At 34.6% G+C, this 23,273-nt stretch overlaps 1 long non-coding RNA gene across 1 annotated transcript; it reads right to left on the bottom strand.

Moving 5' to 3' along the window:
• Positions 1 to 1,079: 1,079 nt before the first annotated feature.
• Positions 1,080 to 20,960, bottom strand: LOC132804318 (uncharacterized). The gene is made up of 3 exons (XR_009639454.1): positions 20,434 to 20,960; positions 19,865 to 19,964; positions 1,080 to 1,272 (listed from the first exon to the last, which is right to left on the bottom strand). It is a non-coding gene; the product is annotated as an uncharacterized LOC132804318 (long non-coding RNA).
• Positions 20,961 to 23,273: the final 2,313 nt, after the last annotated feature.

Here is a 23,273-nt window from a genome sequence, read left to right on the forward strand (position 1 = left end):
AATCGTATTTAAATTAAATGTATTTAATTTGCTTTATCATCTATTTCCAATTAGTATTTTCTAAAATGTATTTATTCATATTTTATGTCGTTTATTTTAAATTAATGTTTTTAAAATGCATCTTGCCATATTTTTATTATACAGATTGATTGAATATTTCAAAATGAATTTTATAATATTTTTACCACTTATTTTACATGGTTTGTTTGTGTCTGTTATCGACTCTGTTTATATTGAATTATTAAATTAAATTTTATGAATTATATATTGAATTTCACTTCTATATTAGATTTCTTTAGTGCAAGTATTTTAATTTATTTTATTGTATTTCATTAGTATTTGGATTATTTAATTATTTCTTGATTTTTGGGGCATAAAATATTGGGTTTTGCGAAAATGTTTTAACAGGAGAACTTTTTCAACCGAGTGAATGGTGAGGGTTTTGAGAGAAAATATTATTTTCAATTAATTATTATTTATTTACTTATTTATTTTTAATTAATCAAGTGTACTATAATTAACGTTACTATTATAATTGTATAGTAGATAGAATCACTCACTAAGATAATTAGCATCTCATGTTTTTAAATCCGTTCCCCTAGGTGTAAAGATCAGTAGACGTTCGTCCGAAGCGAGCTTGATCTTCGTTGCTATCATATTTCAAGGAGGTCTCTCTCTTTTCATTTATTTCTATTGTAATATTTCTTTCCATCCTTTGTTGTATAGCTTTCATATTTAATTATATCCTATGATGCTCTGTATACTGTATTGAATACATTTTATTAAATACTGCATTAGTTTACTATTTAATTTATGGAAGTGCTGATTATTGTGAAATTAAATTATAGTAAAGTGGAGGAATAAGGCGGTATATATGTAGAAGTGTGTTTTGAGTGCAAGAAATTTATGGTAAGTCTAACCCTTAGGGGAGGTTCTGCCGAATTTTCTATTGGAAGGTTCGGTAGGGTTTTTCTAGGATCAGGGGTTGTCTAGGATTCCGATGAGATATGTTGGACAGATCCTGACATATATGTTATACCATATATAATAATAAGTTAATATGAAATTGGAATATAATACATCTAATCAAAGCAAATTGGTCATTTGCACTTCATAAAATCAGAATATGCTCGATTACATATGTATCCTTTCACTGACAATTTAGTGGGCCTAGTGTGGCAAAGATACTTCTCACCGAATCTTGGTCAAAGATGCAGTTCAACCTCTCCAAGTCCCACTCCCCATTTCCTAGTGGCAAAGAGTTTGTAGTTTCTGAAAATAATGATTTTTTTTTGGCAGTAAAAAAAAAAAAAAAAAAAAAAAAACAAAGGCGGAAAAGAAAAGTTTACATTATCTGACTGGGATTGTGAGCACAGCTCGTACATACCATACATATTCACTTAATGTATTTCCCACAACAGAACTCATATGACAAAATTATGAATAATGACCCCACTTACAAGGCGTGTGGAACCAAATCTAACAATAATTTAGACATATTAAATATCAAAAAATAATCTAACAAAAATAAAAGTCACTCTTTTTTTGGGTAGTTCAAACCCCCACCCCCAATATCAAAAGAAAGAAAAAAAAAGTATTTACTTTTATATTTCAAATAATTAAATATAAATAGGAATATAGAAAATAATCAAATAATCACACAAACAACACAAGAAAGTAATAAAAAGCTAACAATAAATACTAGCCAATTTGCTTTTTTTTTTTTTGTTTGGAAATATTCAGCTCAGTTTGGTTTGGTTCTTCGGTTTATCAATATATTCAATTCAGTTTGATAACTTGGTTTCAATAGAAACTCACCCATAAACACGAGAATCAAGCAAACCTTAAATATCAAGCACAAACTAAATCAAGCAATACAAACAACATAGACAATGGCCATGCGATGCAATGAACCAACATAAAACAATGCAACAAAGGAATGGCCATAGGACCATTGTAAACAATGCCAATTCATCTGAACAACACAAATCTCAAATATCAAACACAAACAAGTAATGCAACCAAAGCAGACAATGGCCATATGATGCAACAGTTTCACATGATGAAAGCTCAAATAATAAAAGCACAAATAACACACCAAAGAAATGTATTAATATATTCAATTCAGTTTGATATTTTTGCTTCCGTTGGAAACTCACCCATAAACACTGGAATCAAGCAATATAACCATAGTAAACAATGGCCATTCATCCAAACAACACAAACCTCAAATATCAAGCACAAACATAAATCAAGCAATACAACCAATGTGGACAATGGCCATATGATGCAACCAATGTAAACAATGGCCGCAGAAGCAACAAAGCTCAAATAATCAAGCATAAACAATACAACAGAAATGGCCATAGGACAATTGTAAACAATGGCCACTCATCTAAACAACACAAAACCTCAAATATCAAGCACAAACATAAATCAAGCAATACAACCAATGTGGACAATGGCCATATGATGCAACCAATGTAAACAATGGCCCCAGAAGCAACAAAGTTCAAATAATCAAGCACAAAAAATACACCAAAGAAATGGTCATAGGACAATTTTAAACAATGGCCATTCATCTTGATAGAGATACATAACTATCTACAGTTGTGATAAAGTAATCTTGCTGTCATGCGTGTATAGGTAGCTAGTGTATATCAGATATGTATTGTTTTAAGTGTAGCTTATCCTCTACAGTCAAAACATAGTCAAACACATCTGTATATAAAGCCTCAAATATGTTCAATAAAACTAATTACGTTTAGCAAGCCATATTCTCTATACTCAATCTTTCATGGTATCAGAGCCTACAAAAATTTTCAAAATGTCTCATATAATTATTTCATCATCAAAACTACCATCCTTGAGTGAAGTCACTTTACCTAATTATAATTTTCCTTTTCAGCTTCAAACTGATAATTATATTTTATGGAAAACTCAAATGCAGCCAGCAATCATAGGCAGCAATCTTGAAGGTTTTATAAATGGTGCTTTTCAAGAACCACCAATGGAAATTGCTGTAAAAGAGGGCAGTAGTTCAAAAACATAGATCAATCCTGATTACTTGCTGTGGAGACATTTGGATCAAGCTCTATTAGGTTGGATGCTTTCCTCTGTTTCAAAAGAGGTACGTACACAAATTAGAAAACCAGGAACTTCTTTTCAACTTTGGAACTCTGTTGAAAAACTTTTTGGAAATCAATCTAAAGCAAAATTAATGCAACTGAAGCTTCAAATTCAGTCAACAAAGAAGGATCCTTAACTATGAATTCATATCTGTTAAAAATGAAAGAAATCTCGGATAATCTAGCCATTGCAGATTATATTATTTCTGATGAAGACCTTGTGATGTATATTCTATGAGGCTTACTGATTGAATATGATTCAATTATTGCTAGTATTAACTCTTCCCGTGAACCTGTTGATATTAAAGATATTTAGGCTCTGTTATTGAGTCAAAAAATTCGTATCCAGCAGCAAAATACTTTTGAAAATTTTCCTTCTGCAAATGTTTCTGATCGCCAAAAAGGAAAGGACAATAATTATTTTAACCGGTCTGGAAATCATGGAAATAATTGGTTTGATCGATCTGGAAGTTGAGGAGGAATGCAACAAGGATGTGGTGGCCATGGAAGAGGTCGTGGAGGTAGAAACAACAATGGCTCCCGAGTTTTCTGTCAGCTATGTCAAAGACATGGTCACATAGTAACTGAATGCTGGCACAGGTTTGATAAAAACTTTCAGCCTCCCCAAAATAATAGTAATAATTATGCTTATTACACATCTCCAGATGCTGTGGCCACTCCTAATTGGTTAATGGATAGTGGAGCAACAAACCATATCACTGCTGACCCAACAAATATTCAGAATAGGTCAGAGTATGGAGGAACAGAAAAATTAATAGTTGAAAACGGACAAGGTTTGCCTATACACCACTGGATCATCTCTTATTCAGTCTCCTGGAAAATTAATTTTAAAAGACATATTATAAATGCCAAAAATTAAAAGAAATTTGTTAAGCATTGCTCATTTAACGTCTAATAATAATGCAATTGTAGAGTTTAACTCCCGTTTTATGTTTGTAAAGGATCAGGTTACGAAGAAGGTCCTCTTGCAATGAGCGCTTAAGGATAGTCTGTATCAAGTTTCTCTTCCTAGCGTTCAGAAGGAAAAGTCGGCATCCTTAGGAATAAATAATTCATATTTTTTAGGACAAAATAATATTACTTCTTTTAGTTGTTATTCTTCAAGTTTATCTCAAAATAAACTTTGGCATTTTAGATTAGATCATCCTTCCTTTCCCATTCTAAAAGCAGTTGCATCTCAGTGTAGAACTTTATCCATATTAAATAATAAAGATTTTTGTGACTCTTGTTGTTTAGGAAAAATGAATTGTTTACATGCACCCTTATCACAATTCAAAAGCATATCACCTTTTGATCATTATCTTTTCTGATGTGTGGGGCCTGACTCCTGTATTATCCAATGAAGGTTATCAATATTATGTCCTCGATTTTTTAAAATATTCCTAGATTTACCCAATGAAATTAAAATCTGAGGTTTCTAAATTTTTTTTGCAATTTAAAACAATGATTGAAAATATTTTTCAAACAACAATTAAAAATTTTCAATCTAACTGGGATGGTAAGTTTCGACCTTTACAAATAATGTTGGCCAATTTTGGCATAAATTTTTGCCATCCTTGCCCACATACACATCACCAAAATGGCAAAATTGAAAGAAAACATCAGCGTGTTACTAAAACTGCTCTTTCTTTAATGGCTCATAGCTCACTCCCTCATTCATACTGGTGGAATGCATGTGCTACAGCCACTTACTTCATAAATAGATTGCCAACAAAAATACTTCACTTTAAATCACCCTTTCAGATACTTTTTAAAACAAATTTTGATTTTAATTTTTCAAAAGTTTTTGGTTGTGAATGTTATCCATTCATTAGACCTTATCAAAAAAATAAATTTTCTTATCATTCTGAAAAATATATTTTCTTGGGTTACAGTTCAAACCACAAAGGGTACAAATATGATAAAAGCTATAGGAAAAGTCTATATTACCCCTCATGTGGTTTTTAATGAACCACATTTTCCTTTTTGGATAATACAAGATCGGTCACATACATCAATTCGACTTTTTCTCCTCTTAATGTTTTGTTGCAGCACCCCTCTCATTCACGCGGACCATCACTAGGCAAGCCTTGCAAGGATCATGCTTCACAACCAAGTCCATAACCTTCATCCAACGTAAGTGACTTCTCTTCCCCATTATTATCTGACACTCCTACTGCTTCTCAAAGACTTCTTTCAGGCACATCTGCTCCTCTCAGAACCTACAATCGGTGTTTCCCTCAATTTACCAGGCAGTTGGCTCCACCTACTCACATTCCTCTATTTGCAACGTCAACTCTCCATCCCACACAGCAAGCTCATCATATAACAAGACCTGAGACTATTCAGCTGTTTTCTGAACCTTCAATTCCGTCTACCACCACCCATCCTATGATCACACAGTCAAAAGCAAGTATCTAAAAAAAAAACAAGCCATGGTATCTACTATTGACATATTTCAAGACCGAGAACCTATTACTGCCAAGTAAGCATTCACATCTCCTCCATCCATGCACGAAGAAATCAGTGCTCTTAAGAGAAATAATACTTGGTCATTTGTCCCCCACCAGCCTCATATGAATATACTTGGAAATAAATGGGTATTTTGCTTAAAAAAGAATCCAAATGGATCCATACAGTGCTACAAGGAGCGTCTTGTTGCAAAGGGATACCATTAGAATGTCGGGGTGGACTTCAAAGAGACCTTTAGTCCCGTAATCAAAAGGGATACCATTAGAATGTCGGGGTGGACTTCAAAGAGACCTTTAGTCCCGTAATCAAACCTACATCCATACGTGTTGTTCTATCTATTGCTGTTTCTAAAGGCTGGCCCATCAGACAGCTCACGGGCATGGTCTGATAAATTAAAAACCACACTTCTTCAATGGGATTTTCAAAATTCGAAGATAAATCGTTCTCTTTTTCTGTTTCACAATAGCGTTGGCTTTATTTGGGCCCTTATCTATGTTGATGATATCTTTATAATTGGTTCTAATTCGTCTCTTATTAATAAAGTTTATGTCAAACCATGATAAGGATTTCTCCCTTAAAGACTTGGGCTCTCTAACTTATTTTCTGGGCATTAAAGTACTTCGAAATGATGATGGTCTTCGTTTGTCTCAAACTAAGTATATTGATGATTTGTTGCATAAAACAGACATGGCTACTTGCAGCATCAATCCTTCTCCAACTAGTACTAGTATTCAACTTAGCAAATCGGCTGGTAATTTGTTCACAAACGTTCTCCTTTATCGCAGCACAATTGGTGCTTTACAGTATATTACCATCACAAGGCCTGAACTTGCCTTTATTGTTAATAAATAAGCGCAGTCAGTTCATGCATAATAAGCCCACTGAAATCCATTGGACAGTTTGTAAACGTATTCTACGTTATCTTAGAGGAACAAGATTTTTTGGTCTACAAATCAATCCCTCTTCTTTAGAGCAATTGGTAGGCTATACACTGATGCTGATTGGGCCTCTGATGTGGATGACCACTGGTCTACAAGCGCTTATTGGTCTTGATCCTCTAGGAAACAACTTGTGGTTGCTCGGTCAAGCACCAAATCTGAGTATCGATCCCTTGCCAATGGTGCTGCTAAAATTATTTGGCTTCAGCATTTGCTTCATGAACTAAGGATTCATCTCTCTACCGTGCCTATCCTATAGAGTGACAATCTAGGGACTGGCTATCTTGCCACAAATCCAGCTCATCATCAAAGGACCAAGCATATTGAGATTGATGTTCATTTCATTCGGGATAGAGTTGTTGACAAGAAGCTCCAAGTCCGATATGTTCCCACTTTAGATCAACTTGCAGACTTGCTGACTAAAAGTACTACCTACAGCAAGTTTTCTGTCTCTTTGGACCAAACTCAATGTCAAAGAATCTCCATTTCGTCTGAGGGGGGATGATAGAGATACATTAGTTGTCTACAGTTGTGATAAAAGTAATCTTGCTACCATGTGTATCAGATATGTATTGCTTTAAGGGTAGTTTATCAGCTTATGACGACAGTCAGAACATAGTCAAACACATCTGTATATAAAGCCTCAAATCTTTCACATCTGAACAACACAAACCTCAAATATCAAGCACAAACATAAATCAGCAATACAACCAGTGTGGACAATGGCCATAGGAACAACAAAGCTCAAATAATCAAGCATAAAAAATACGCCAAAGAAATGGCCATAGGACAATTGTAAACAATGGCCATTCATCTGAACAACACAAACCTCAAATATCAAGCACAAACATAAATCAAGCAATACAACTGGTGTGGACAATGGCCATATGATGTGACCAATGTGTTTAATGGCCATAGAAACAACAAAGCTTAAATAATCACCCACAAAAAATACACCAAAGAAATGGCCATAAGACAATTGTAAACAATGGCCATTCATCTTAACAACACAAAGCTCAAATATCAAGTACAAACATAAATCAGCAAAAGTTGCAGTGTGGACAATGGCCATATGATGCAACCAATGTAAACAATGGCCACAGCAACAACAAAGCTCAGATAATCAAGCACAAAAAATACACCAAAGAAATGGCCAGAGGACAATTGTAAACACTATTCATTTGAACAACACCTTTAATATCAAACACAAACATAAATCAAGCAATACAACCAGTGTGGACAATGACCATATGATGCAACCAATATGTTTAATGGCCACAAAAAACACAACAAAGCTCAAATAATCACACACAAAAAATACACCAAAGAAATGACCATTGGATAATTGTAATACAATGGCCATTCATCTAAAAAACACAAACCTTAAATATCAAGCACAAACATAAATCAAGCAATACAACCAGTGTGGACAATGGCCATATGATGCAACCAATGTAAACAATGGCCACAAGAACAACAAAGCTCAGATAATCACGCACAAAAAATATATCAAAAAATGGCCATAGGACAATGTAAACAATGGCCATTCATCTTAACACCACAAACCTCAAATATCAAGCACAAACATAAATCAAGCTATACAACCAGTGTCGACAATGGACAGATGATGCAACCAATGTAAACAATGGCACAGAAGCAACAAAGCTCAAAAAGAACAAAAAAAACACCAAAGAAATGGCCATAAGACAATTGTAAACAATGACCATTCAATTGAGCAACACAAATCTCAAATATCAAGCATAAACATAAATCAGCAATACAACTAGTGTGGACAATGGCCATATGATGCAACCAATGTTAAACAATGGCCACAGGAACAACAAAGCTCAGATAATCAAGTACAAAAAATACACCAAAGAAATGGCCATAGGACAATTGTAAACACCATTCATCCGAACAACACAAACCTCAAATATCAAGCACAAACATTAAATCAAGCAATACAACCAGTGTGGACAATGGCCGTATGATGTAACCAATGTGTTTAATGGCCACAGAAACAACAAAGCTCAATAATCACCACTACACATGTCAACTCTGCAACTTTGATAGAGCATGGTTTGGAAGATTTGCAAAAGTCATGAAGAAGTCTGGGTATAAACAAAGTCAGGGTGATCACACTCCAACTGTAGGAAAGGTGACTGCTCTCCTAGTCTATGTAGACGACATCATAGTGACTGGAAATGATGAGAGAGAGAAGCATGAACTGAAGCAGAAACTAGTGGAGGTGTTTGAAATAAAAGAATTGGGCAAACTGAAGTATTTCCTTGGTATTGAGGTAGCATATTCCACACAAGGGATCTTCATTTCTCAACAAAAGTATGTGACTGATCTATTGGCAGAAACAGGAAAAATTGGTTGTACCCAGAGCATGGAAAAATTGGAGGAAGGATTAGTGTGTATGTCCTATGTTCCTTCAGAACGTCAATTAGCTGATGTTTTAACAAAGGGGCTAAATAGTTCAAGATTTCATGATCTCATATTCAAGCTGGGAATGGAAGACATCTATTCCTCAGCTTGAGGGGGAGTGTTGAGTTGTAGATGAGCTGTAAATAAATTAGGTGATTAGTTGAAATCCCTTTAATTAAGGGATTTGGTGAATATATATTTAGGATTGAGTTAGTTTCCTATTATGAGTTAGTTTCCTTTTTTCCTTCTTGTAATTTGTTATATATTACTATGTACTATCAATATGAAAATTAAGGAATTATTTTCCCTCATTCACTTCTATTTCTCTTCATGGTATCAGAGACTAGGTTAAACCTATCGGTGAACAGTGCTTACGTACATATAGTAATCTCTACACGAACAGTAACCGACGTGAACAGTGCTTCGCGTGAACAGTACTCTTTACATGAACAGTGCTTTGCGTGAACAGTATTTACGTAAGCCTAGGTTTTTTTTTTGTTTTCCTGGGTTCCTTCTCTTATTTTTTTTTTTTTGTTTTTTCAGCCTTCATCGCTGAGTTTCTTCTTTTACATACTCCAGCCTTCATTGCTGAAAATTGGAGAATTACAGAATATACAGACATCCAACAGGCTTAATGGGAAGAATTACCTCAAATGGTCCCAAATTGTTCGCACATACCTAAAGGGCAAGCCACCAAGCCGAGAGTGGGGAAAACGTTGGGGGCAGCAAAGACCTCAGGCACACATGACAGAACAACCCAAATCTGAAGAAAATTCAGCAATAGGAGGGCTCAATAGTGAAAAACTTGAGAAGCTAAGAGGCTTGCTAGGATCTCTTGACACACCTTCTGAAACTTGTTCATTGGCTCTCTCAGGTAAACCTTCACTTCCTTTTTGCATGAGTGCCTCAGATAAATTTTTCAGTAATTCATGGATAATAGACTCCGGTGCCACAGACCATATGACCCCTACATCTCAGTTTTTTCACCCCTATACCCTAAGCCCAAGTAACAAGAAAATTATAGTGGCCAATGGATCTTTAGCTACTGTTGCAGGATTCGGCAACATACACATCACACCTACCTTTATTCTTAAAAATGTCCTTCATGTACCAAAATTGTCAGCCAACCTTGTTTCCATTCAAAAGCTTACTCATGACCTTAAATGTTATGCTATTTTTTCCCCTTCTTATTGTGTTTTTCAGGATCAGGGCTCGAGGAGGAGGATTGGACTTGCTAAGGAAAGAAGCGGGCTTTACTACCTTGAATCATCTCAGAATATTAGGACACCTTTATCTTTATCTTTTTTCAGTTCTTCAAATAAAGAAACCATTTGGTTGTATCACCGACGTCTTGGTCATCCATCTTTTAGGATTTTAAAAGTCATATTTTCTCATTTGTTTCTAGGATTAGATATTTCTGAGTTTCATTGTGATATTTGCGAATTAGCAAAACATACTCGTGTATCTTTTCCTATTAGTAATAAAAGAAGTCCTTATCCTTTCCATTTGATTCACAGTAACATATGGGGTCCTTCTACCATACCTAATGTTTCTGGGGCTCGTTGGTTTGTATCTTTAATTGATGATTGCACTCGGGTTACATGGCTCTTTCTCCTTAAACAAAAATCTGATGTTAGCATTGTTATACCTAATTTTCACTCACTGATTCAAAACCAATTTGGGGTTAAAATAAAAAGCTTTAGGACAGACAATGCTAGAGATTACTTCAACAAGATTTTGTCCCCCTACTTTCAATCATAGGGCATTATCCATTCATCATGTGTTCACACACCCCAACAAAATGGGATAGCAGAAAGGAAAAATAGGCATTTACTCAATACCACCCGAGCACTTCTCTTCCAAGGAAATGCTCCTAAATCCTATTGGGGGGAAGCTGTCCTTACTGCCACATACATGATCAATAGACTTCCCTCACAGGTATTAGACAACAAGAGTCCCATGGAGGTTCTCAACAGTTTCTATCTTCATTTCAGAACCTCAAATGGGCGTTATCCTAGGGTATTCGGATGCACTGCTTTTGTTTATATCCATGGCCAACATAGGGGCAAGTTAGACCCTAAAGCCATCAAATGTGTCTTCCTTGGCTACTCATCCACTCAAAAGGGGTACAAATGTTACCATCCTCTATCCCGGAAGTTTTACATCTCTATTGATGTTACTTTCTTTGAATATACACCTTTTTTCTCCAAGTTTCAATGATGGAGGATAGTACTTGTGAGTCCTTTGAACCACTTAAAGCTCTTGACCTTCCTTCTGTTCCAGTTCGTGTTGTTGAACCTGAGTCATCTCCTATTCCAGTTAGTGAGTCATCTCCTATTCCAGCTAGTGTTACTCAAAATTTTCAGAGGTTTTCACAGGTGTATTCAAGGAGAAAGGCCGCTCCAAAACTGACACAGGTCCAAGAATCTAACTTAAATCCTGATAATGGGATCACAATAAGATCTGACCCACTTTTGCAAGCAAGTGAAATATCCAACCAAGATCTTCCTATTGCTGTTAGAAAAGGTACCAGAGAATGCACCAAACGACCACTCTATCCACTATCTCACTATGTCTCTCTTAAGCACCTATCACCAGCCCACAAAAAGTTCATTGTGAGTCTAAACACCATTACTATCCCTAACACTGTTTCTGAGGCATTGTCAAAAAGAGAATGAAGGGATGCTATGAGGGAGGAAATGGATGCATTAGAAAAAAATAAGACGTGGGAGATTATTGATAAACCGAACGGGAAGAATATTGTAGATTGTAAGTGGATTTACATGCTGAAATACAAAGCTGATGGATCTCTTGAGAGAGATAAAGCAAGATTGGTGGCAAAAGGATATACTCAAACTTATGGGATTGATTATCAGGAGACCTTTACTCCAGTTACAAAAATGAACACAGTGAGAGTCCTGTTGTCATTAGCTGCCCACTTCACTTGGCAACTACTACAGTATGATGTTAAGAACACATTTCTCCATGGTGACTTAGATGAAGAAATTTACATGAATATTCCACCGGGATTTGTAGAGGACACAGGTAACAAAGTGTGCAAGCTAAAGAAGGACCTTTATGGGTTAAAACAATCCCCTAGAGCATGGTTTGGAAGATTTGCAAAAGTCATGAAGAAGTCTGGGTATAAACAAAGTCAGGGTGATCACACTCTTTTCATTAAGCATTCAACTGCAGGAAAGGTGACTGCTCTCCTAGTCTATGTAGACGACATCATAGTGACTGGAAATGATGAGAGAGAGAAGCATGAACTGAAGCAGAAACTAGTGGAGGAGTTTGAAATAAAAGAATTGGGCAAACTGAAGTATTTCCTTGGTATTGAGGTAGTATATTCCACATAAGGAATCTTCATTTCTCAACAAAAGTATGTGACTGATCTATTGGCAGAAACAGGAAAAATTGGTTGTAAACCAATTTCTAATCCAATGGATCCAAATCACAAGCTAGGAGAAGCTAAGGAAGAACCAGCTGTTGACAAAAGAATGTACCAGAGGTTGGTTGGTAAGCTCATATACCTTGCTCACACTCGGCCAGACATAGCAGACTCTGTGAGCGTGATCAGCCAATTCATGCATGATCCAAGAGAATCTCATCTTCAAGCTGCTTACAGGGTGCTACATTACTTGAAAGGAAATCCGGGGAAAGGAATTCTGTTCAGGAAGAACAATACTCTAGCTTTAGAAGCTTACACTGATGCTGACTATGCAGGTTCCCTAGTGGATAGAAGATCAACTACAGGGTATTGTACTTTCCTTGGTGGTAATTTGGTGACATGGAGAAGCAAGAAGCAGAATGTGGTGGCAAGATCATCTGCAGAATCAGAATTCAGGGCTATTGCTCAAGGATTATGTGAACTACTCTGGTTGAAGAGCATTCTAGATGACTTAAAAGTCATATGAGAATGTCCTATGAAGCTCTATTGTGACAACAAGTCTGCCATCAATATTGCTCATGATTCTATTCAACATGATAGGACAAAGCATATTGAAATTGATAGACATTTCATCAAGGAAAAATTGGAGGAAGGATTAGTGTGTATGTCTTATGTTCCTTCGGAACGTCAATTAGCTGATTTTTTAACAAAGGGGCTAAATAGTTCAAGATTTCATGATCTCATATTCAAGCTGGGAATGGAAGACATCTATTCCTCAGCTTGAGGGGGAGTGTTGAGTTGTAGATGAGCTGTAAATAAATTAGGTGATTAGTTGAAATCCCTTTAATTAAGGGATTTGGTGAATATATATTTGGGATTAAGTTAGTTTCCTATTATGAGTTAGTTTCCTTTTTTCCTTCTTGTAATTTGTTATATATTACCATGTACTATCAATATGAAAATTAAGGAATTATTTTCCCTCATTCACTTCTATTTCTCTTCAACAACCACCAAACAAAACTGCACAGGAAGTGTTAGTAAATCATAATATAAAAGAATGCTAACAAAAAAACCATTAATTACATTAGAATATAAAAAAAGAAGAAGAAAAAGAATAAGAAGGAGGAGGAGGAGGAGGAGGAGATGTAAACTACATCAATTAAAGAGAGGGGGGGGGGGGGGGGGGGAAGAAAGTTATAGCTGAAATTTGCAGAGTTTGACATGTGTAGTGGTGGTTATTAACATGGATTGGGCATCAGATTATCTATTCCCTGACTAAATTCATATCAAATCTGGAGATCTAGGGAATAGTTATAGAGGACCTAATATCAATTAAGAGAAAATTTAAAAGAAAGGAGATACCTGGTACAGTTCTTGAACAACCCCAAAGCAAAATATTTATAGGGAAAAAAAAAATGGAAAGCCAATTAACTATCAAATACCCACAATTAATGGAACCAACAAATACAGGATTTAAGTAAACAAACTTTGATCTAAGAAGAAATCAAACTTTTTTTTTTTTTTTTTTCCAATCAAGAATCACAATTTAAAAGAGAAAGAAGTTGCCATTTACCTGAAGAAATCTGATGAAAGCTAACCAACCCTTTTATTAGATTTTTTTAATTTAATTTAATTTAATTTAATTTTTATTTTTTTTCCAAAATTTTGCACATTCCCTTCAAAGTACACTGACAGAAAAACAACTAAAATGGTGTAATAAGATCATTATTCCATGAACACATTGAGGAAGAAGTTACCATTACCTGTAGAAATCTGTTGAAAGCTCATCAGCCTCTATGTTAGATATTTTTTCTGGAGTTACAACAGAAATAAACCAATTTTGTGCACTCCCTTCAAAGTATTCTAATAGGAAAACAACTAAAAATAGTGTAAAAAGATCATTTTTCTGTGAACATATAGAGAAAGAAGTCACCATTACCTGAAGAATTCTTTTGAAAGCTCGTCTGGGCCACCAGTAACAAGATCATTTATTCCACATGGATTCTTGCAGGATGCTAAATGGCCCCGAAAGAAATTAGGAAAAAATCACTAAAAAGCAAGGCAGATTATAATTTAAAAAAAAAAAAATACTCTAATAGAAACCATTAATTACATAAGAATACAATAAAAAGAAAGAGAAGTAAACTGCACAATATATATATATATATATATAAACTAAAATTTGCAGAGTTGACATTGCTATTGCTGGTTACTCTTGGATCTAAAATGGATTAGGTATCAGATAATTTATCAGATAATTTGTTCCCTGAATAAAATTCAGACCAATCTGAAAATCTATAGAAGAGTCATAAAGGACCTAATATCAATTGGAGAGAAAGCAAAAAAGAGAAAATCCAACCCACGGAAATTTACGACCATTTATCTGTTCCTCAACAACAAACGATGTATGAAGCATGCGCTCCACAGATTTCTGGACTTGTACTTGCTGAAAGAATGAAATATCTGGTACATTTCTTGAACAATCAAAAGAAATATAAATACAGAATTTACAATTTAAATAAACATTGACCGCTATTCTAAGAAGAAAAACATGCTTTTCAACGTTTTTCCAATCAAGAATCACAATTTAAAGAGAGAAGTCATCACTTACCTGACGAAATCTGATGAAACCACCATAATAAATTTGCAGGAGCTGGAAAATAAATAAACCAATTTTGCACATCCCCTTCCAAGTTCAAATAGTGTAATAGTGCTGATCAAGTAAGAACTAACCATTACCTAAAGAAATCTGTTGAAGCTCCTCAGCCTTGATCTTTTTTTAGGAGTTAGAGTAGAAATACACCGACATTCCCTTCCATGTACTTTGACATAAAAACAACTAAAAATGGTGTAACAAGATCATTATTCTGTGAACATATCAAGTAAGAAGTCAACATTACCTAAAGAAATCTGTAACAAAATCAGTTATTGCCTGAATATATCCACTTGCAGGATTCTGAATTGTCATGAAAGAAATTAGGAAAAGTAACATAGAAAAAATCACTAAAAAGCATACCAAGAAAACAGAAATACCCTAATGAGGGAATTTTCACAACTACCGCACCACATTTCATTCAATTTTCTCTGATCAAATCAGAGACCTATTCAGCAACAAGAAGTAGCCAGTTAAGAGGCGTAACCAAAATAGATAATTAAAACAACAGGGAAGGTAATACATCTAATATATATTTGTGTGTTAGGATATTACCATAAACATACAGGTAAGGGAATATTCACATAAAAAAGTTGTTTATTTGGAATTAGGTTCGAACTTCATCACCATTGTCCACCTACCCTGTACCCCAATCTAGATAAACAACTCTGGCAAACCAACTAAAAGAATCATGTACATCTTAATAACATTTTATGCCAGAGGAATGAAAACTGACCAAAATGCTTTAGGTCATAAAGTCCATGGGACTTTAGATATTTTATACATAGCAAAATTTAGCATCACATGAAACAAAATAGGAGAGGGCGAAAAGAAAAGTGAAAAAGTAAGTTGGATTGTCAAACTCAGATCATATCTGGAAATCAATAAAAGAGTTATATAGGACCTAAAATCAAATTGAGAGAATTTGAAAGGAAAAAAAAAAAAAAAAACAAAAAAAAAAACTATGTATAAAGCATGCGCTCCAAGGATTTTTAGACTTGTACCAACCAAGAAGGAGATATCTGATACTATTCTTAAACAATCAAGAAAAATAATGAAAACTATCAATGTTGAACAGAAGATTAAAAAAATAAATAAATTAGCACTTGTTGCCTCTACAAAAACAGGACCACCAAAATTTTCAAAAAATGAAGAAATGAGATGGTCAAACACATCTGCATCTAAAAATGCAGAGTAATGTAAAATCTAAAGACAAAGAGATCACAATACCCGGAGAAACATGTTCAATGCAATAGGGTTAAACCATCTACAGCATGATAACTAAAAAAAGATATTAAGTAATCAAGAATACCATTGTACTGCTCAATCATAAAAAGAACAGATTTTCAATTATTTAATGAAGCAAGAGCAAAACTAGTCACCCAACCAAACAAGAAGGCCAAAACTATGACCCCAATTTTTAATAATGAAAATAGTGAAAATCAACAAAAACAGAAAGCATTAAACACCCAAAAATAAAAAAGGTACAGTACCGCCTCTCTGTCCTATCCTCTACCAAAAGGCCAAATAATGAATAAAAAACAATACATAAGAAAGCAATGGCCATCAGAAGTTGTCATATACAATAAAATACATAAAAAGAATGATGAATGACATATAGAACTGAAAGTACCACACATGAACAAAATACACTCAGCCTTATGGATAGAAAAAGGTACAAGCAAAACTCCAACAATCAAAAGGCATTAGAAAAATACACAGAAAACAAAAATTATAGCCTCTCTGCCTATCCTCTACACATGAAAGCAATGGCTATAAGAACAAAAATACACTCAACCTTATGAATAGAAAAAGGTACAAACAAAACTCGAACAATCAAAAGGCATCCAAAAAGAACAATGAACGGAAAAATACACAGAAAACAAGGGCCATAGGAAGCAATAACCAAAAAAAAAAATTATATATATATGTGTGTGTGTGTGTGTGTGCCACAAGGAGTAGCAATGAGCATACAAAGAATGAGGAAAAAAACAGAAAACTTATAGTGAAACAATGAACATAAAGAAAGGACAAAAAAAAAATCAAAAGGCATTCATGAAAGAAAAGAATGATTACAAACAATAGAAGAAACCAAGAGTAAGAGTTTCCAGGAAGCAATAACAAATGCAAAATATGCAAACAAACAGAAAATTATAAATAAGTAAAACAACAACCATAACAATCACCTAAAGTAAAGGTATAAACAAAAACCATAAAAAAAGCACAATGAACCAAGGCATCCACAAACAATAACAAACACAAACTTAGACATTGGCCAGAAGAGCAGTAACAAACACAAAACATGACAACAAAAAAATTAAAACAAAAAAGTCCATGAAAATTTAAAAAAAAAAAAAAAAAAAAATAGCAAGCACAAACAACACAAGGAAGCAAGAGTTTCCGGGCACACAAAACAGAAAACTAAAAATATGTAAAGCAAGGGCCATAACAATCATATGAAGCAAAGGTACATAGAGAGACATAAACAAAGCACAAAGAATCAAGGCATCCACAAGGAATAACAAACACAAACTAGACATAGAAAACAGCCACTAGAAGCAGTAATGAAAATGAAAAATGAGAACCAAAAAGTAACACAAAAAGAAATCCATAAAAAACAAATACCAACAACACAAGAGAGCACGAGTCTCCAAAAAAACAATATTAAATACAATAAATGCACACCAAGAAGAAAAGTAAAAAGTAGTTAAAGCAAGGCCACGACATCTAAAGCCATAAAGAACAGAGATTCAACGTATCCACAAAGAATAACTAACAACAACATATAGAAAGCATCAAAGAAGCTACAAGAAGCATTAATGAAGAGAGAGAGAGAGAGAGAGAGAGAGAAAAAAAAAAAGCAAGTAAAAAGCAGCCACAAGTAGTAAGCAAGAGTTTCCAGAAGACTAAAAATATGTAAAGCAAGGGCTATAACAATCCTATAAAGCAAAGGTACACATACAGAAACCATAAACAAAGTACAACAAATCAAGGCATACATAAGGAATAACAAACGCAAACTACACACACAGAGCAGCCACAAGAAGCAGTAATGAAAACAGAAAATGACAACAACAAAATGGTAACACAAAAAGAAGGCCATAAAAAACAATAAACACCAACAACACAAGAAAACAAGAGTTTCCAGGAAGCCCTATTAAATACAAAAAATGCATACAAAAAAGAAAACTAAAAATTAGTAAAGCAAGGGCCACAGCAACCATCTAAAGGGTACATAAAAAACAGAAAACTAAAAATATGTAAAGCAAGGGCCATAACAATCATATGAAGCAAAGGTAGATAGGTAGAGAGACAAAAACAAAGCACAACGAATCAAGGCATCCACAGGGAATAACAAACACAAACTACACATAGAATACAGCCACTAGAAGCAGTAATGAAAACGAAAAATGAGAACAACCAAAAAGTAATACAAAAAGAAATCCATAAAAAACAATAAATACCAACAACACAAGAAAGCAAGAGTCTCCAAGAAACAATATTAAATACAATAAATGCACATCAAATAGAAAAGCAAAAAGTAGTTAAAGCAAGGCCACAACATCTAAAGCCATAAAGAACAGAGATTCAACACATCCACAAAGAATAGCTAACAACGATATATAGAAAGCATCAGAGCAGCCACAAGAAGCATTAATGAACAGAATAAAATAAAATAAAATAAAATAAGCAAGCAAAAAGCAGCCACAAGTAGAAAGTAATGACATAAAAACAAACAAATATTTAAAAAAGATAGCAACAAAATTCCACCCAAAAAATAACAACACGAGAAAGTAATGACATAAAAACAAACAAAGATTTAAAAAAGATAGCAACAAAATTCCACCCAAAAATAACAACACGAGAAAGCAAGAGTTTCCAGAAGACTAAAAATATGTAAAGCAAGGGCTATAACATTCATATAAAGCAAAGGTACACATACAGAAACCATAACCAAAGTACAACAAATCAAGGCGTATATACACAAGGAATAACAAACTCAAACTACACACACAAAGCAGCCACAAGAAGCAGTAATGAAAACAGAAAATGACAACAACAAAATGGTAACACAAAAAGAAGTCCATAAAAAACAATAAACACCAAGATCACAAGAAAACAAGAGTTTTCAGGAAGCACTATTAAATGGCAAAAATGCATACAAAAAAGAAAACTAAAAATTAGTAAAGCAAGGGCCACAACAACCATCTAAAGGGTACATACAGAAACCATAAACAAAGAACAAAGAATCAAAGCATCCGCAAGGAATCACTAACAACAACATATAGAAAGCATCAGAGAAGCTACAAGAAGCATTAATGAACAGAAAAAATGGCAAAAAAGAAAGAGCAAGTTAAAAAGCAGCCACAAATAAAAAGTAATGATACATAAAACAAACAGAGATTTAAAAAAGATAAAAATAAAATTTCACCCCAAAGAAAAATATTCATAGATAAAATTTCACCCGAAAGAAAAATATTCATAGAAAAAGTTAACTGTCAAAAAGAAAATGAAAAGCCAATTAAATACGAAATGTTTGGAATTCAAAACTCTTAAAGGCAATTCAAAATTAATGGAACCATCAAATAGAGGACATTAGGAGAAAAATAAACTTTTTCTTCCTTTTCCAATCAAGGATCACAATTAAAGAGAAAGAAGTCACAATTACGTAAAAAAATCTGTTGAAAGCTCATAAGTCCCTATTCTATATATATATATATATATGTTTTGGAGTTAGATAAATAGACCAATTCTATACACTCCCTTCCAAGTACTTTGACAAGGAAACAACTAAAAAGGCTATAACAAAATCATTTATTCCCTGACAAATCGAGAAAGAAGTAAGCAGTACCTGAAGAAATCTGTTGAATCATCCTCTAAACACAGAGAAAAATGGTGTAACAAGATCATTGATTACCAGAAAATATCCGCTTGCAGGATGTTGAATGGCCCTGAAAGAAGTCAGTAAAGGTAACAAATTAGGAAATCTAACATGGATAATATCACTTAAAATAAAAGCGTTTTAAGAAAACACAAATACCCAAATGAGGGAATTTTCACAACTACACACCAAATTTCATTCAATTTTCTATGGAGCTCAAACATCATCAAGGACTTATTCAGCGGAAAGTAGCCAGTTAAAAGGACTAACCAAAATAAATAATTAAAATAGTAGGCAATGTAACGCATCTAGTACACGTTTGCGTATTAGAATTATACCATAAACATAGAGAAAAGTATGACAAATTTAATTTGGAATTAGATTCGATGACCCAATAGAATAAGGACAAAAAAAAAAAAAAAAAAAAATCACCAATGGCCACTTCTATAGGTTGGAACACCTTCACCGTTACCCACCAAACCCACAATTCAAACCTCCATTAAATCAAAGGTACATACAGAAAAATCAAAAGAACTTACCAAACGAACCTCTGCATCGAACTCCGAAAAACTTCGGCAAACGGAGGAAAAAAAAAAAACAAATGAGAGAGGGAATGGGGGATGAAACTGGAGAATTGGACAGAAAATGAAACATTTGGGAAATTTTATACTACCATAATTGGTTTTCGGCTTAGGAGCATATGGATCTTTTTTTTTTTTTTTTTTTTTGGGACAATAGGAGCGTCTAGATTTTGAAATTTGAAATTCGATCAGCAGCAACGGCTAGTTTCAAAATTGGAAGATTATTTTTGCTTGGGAACATCTGGAATTTTGAAACTGAGCGAAAGAATTGGAGAGAGAATGAAAAATTAGGGAAATTTTATACCGTTAGTGGTTTTGGCTTCGGAGTGTCTGGAATATTGAATTTTGAATTCTCGATCAGCAGCAACGGCTACTTTCAAAATTGGGAGATCATCTTGGCTTAGAGATCCTCTGGGATTTTGAAAATCTATCCGCAACGGCTATTTTCAGGGCATGTTGCTCGAACCCTATTCGTGGCCTTTCCGGCAAGAAAGAAAAATAAAAGCCAAATAATAATTGTCAATTAATTTATGTTATATTATATATGCTTTAAAATACCGTAAGAATGTTTTTTTTTTTTTTTAATTTATTATTTTTGTAACATCCCATTCCAAACTACATCGAAATTCTTACACGTTGACCGAAGTTGATCATTGATCCAGTAGGTTAAAAAGTTGATTTTTTATTCCCGGTGAAATTTCTAGTTGACCATGGTACCGTAGCGAAGTACATGATGTCTCGAGTTCGTAGACTAGTAGCATATCCGAATCGGAGTTACCATTTAAAAGTTATGGACAAAATAAGTCGAGATCCGAACTGTCCAAAGGTGCTGAAAGTTGACTTTTATGGTTGTAGAATTTTGTTTTGACTTTTATATGGTTGTAAAATACTCGTTGATACGAGTTCATAAACTAGTGGCACGCTTAAATTGGACATCTAGTTAAAAAGTTATGGACTCGCAAAAATTTTCATATACCGTATTATTTTATGTTATTTTATTAGTGTGTAAAATTGGCTGCCACATGTCAAGCCCTCAGCCAGTCCTGTGAGTGCACAGTGGCACCCACAGGATGGCTTCTTATTAGCTCAACCCACATGGGAGCCGTGTGAAAGAGAGAGGGGAGGGGAGAGAGAGAAAGAGACAGCTAGAGAAAGCAACCCAACCAGCCACCATCGATTTGCCATTTTCTGGCCACCCTTTCCTTAACGCGCCACCCTACCTTGAAGTCCACTTGAAAACCGGCCAGCCAGCCAAAAATCATGGCCAACCGACCACCGACGCGCCTGGATCGAGACTTTTTCCGGCGGCAGTGCCGATTGTTTCAAACCTAGATTTCTCTCCCCTCCGGCCTCTGTTTGCCTCACTGCCGGTCCCATATCACCCATCCTCCGATCTACATTTCTATCAAAAATCACGACCAGTGGCCATTGGACGCGCCACCGGCGGTGATGGGTTTCGGTGACCACGGTGGCTCGTTGGGAAATCGACTTTCCAGCCAGTTTCCAGTTGCACCGCCCATCCTTTCCCACTAATTCCGACCCTCTGAACCCAAATCTGGTGTCCACTTTCCTCAATTCTTAATGGATTGTGAGAATCGAAGGTCTAAAATCTGAGAGTTTTCCAGCGAGATTCCGGCCACATCGGGTCCGATCTCCGGAAAATAAGACTAGATTCGTAATCCTCATTTCACAAGCTTCGATTCGGTATATTACTGGTAAATTTTGGTTATCGTTTGTGTTCGCTCCCTGGGTACCCATTTGGGAGTTACCCGATTAAAATATTAAAATAATTAGTTTTCTGTATTGTGGATATTTTAGATGCACGTGTGGGTAGTGAAATTGATCCTACAGAGGATCTCGATTGATACACGTGCTTGAGGTGAATGACCCACCTTTAAAACTATTTTGGGGTGATTAATTATATTTATTTTGTGTTAATTTAATATTTAGAAAATATGTTCATGTCGTGTAATTTAATTATAACTATGGAAAAATTATATTTTATATATATATATATATATGCTTATTGATGCTAAATGAAAGTTTGGTTTATTAAGGAATTCTTGATTATTATTATTGTGATTTAATTGTATTTATTACGCATGAGCAATGTGTTTTCATTTGATTAATTGTACTTGGATTTTAATATTATTTTTGGGCATGATTTGATTTTAAACATTTCAAGAAAAATATTGGTTTAAGTTTGGTGGTTTCAAATTATATAATTATGCCCTTGAAATATTATTTGATTAATTTTATGATTTGGGAAAAAATTATTTGTATATTATTATTGGTGGATTTATGCTGGAGATATTAAAGAAAAAATGTGGGAATGTGAGTTTGAAAAATAGTATAATTCCCACGGTGAATTTTGGAAAGAATTGTGTATTTTAATAATAAATTTGGTTGTTTGTTTTAGATGCACTAATACAATACTGGTATTCTGTATTGTATATGTGGATAAGCACGCAAGTTATAATATCTCCCATGAGTTGCCATCGAACCGAAGGCAAGCAAGTTTTATTTAGTGCACATAAACCGCCCCCCTCCATGGCCGGGTTGACGGTTTAAGCAGCGGTGTTGTCGGGACGCCGAAGCGACCGTATGCAAGTTTCTCTCTTTAACCTCCCGCCGGACGGTGCTGGGGATGCTGGGTATCGTAAGGCATCACTAGTATATAGTATGGTGCATCAAGTATTATTTTCCAGATATAAATTTCAAATCTTAAAAGTTTTCAAATCGTATTTAAATTAAATGTATTTTATTTGTTTTATCATCTATTTCCAATTAGTATTTTC

The sequence above is a fragment of the Ziziphus jujuba genome, chromosome 6 (assembly GCF_031755915.1).
Source record: "Ziziphus jujuba cultivar Dongzao chromosome 6, ASM3175591v1".
Lineage (NCBI taxonomy): Eukaryota > Viridiplantae > Streptophyta > Magnoliopsida > Rosales > Rhamnaceae > Ziziphus > Ziziphus jujuba.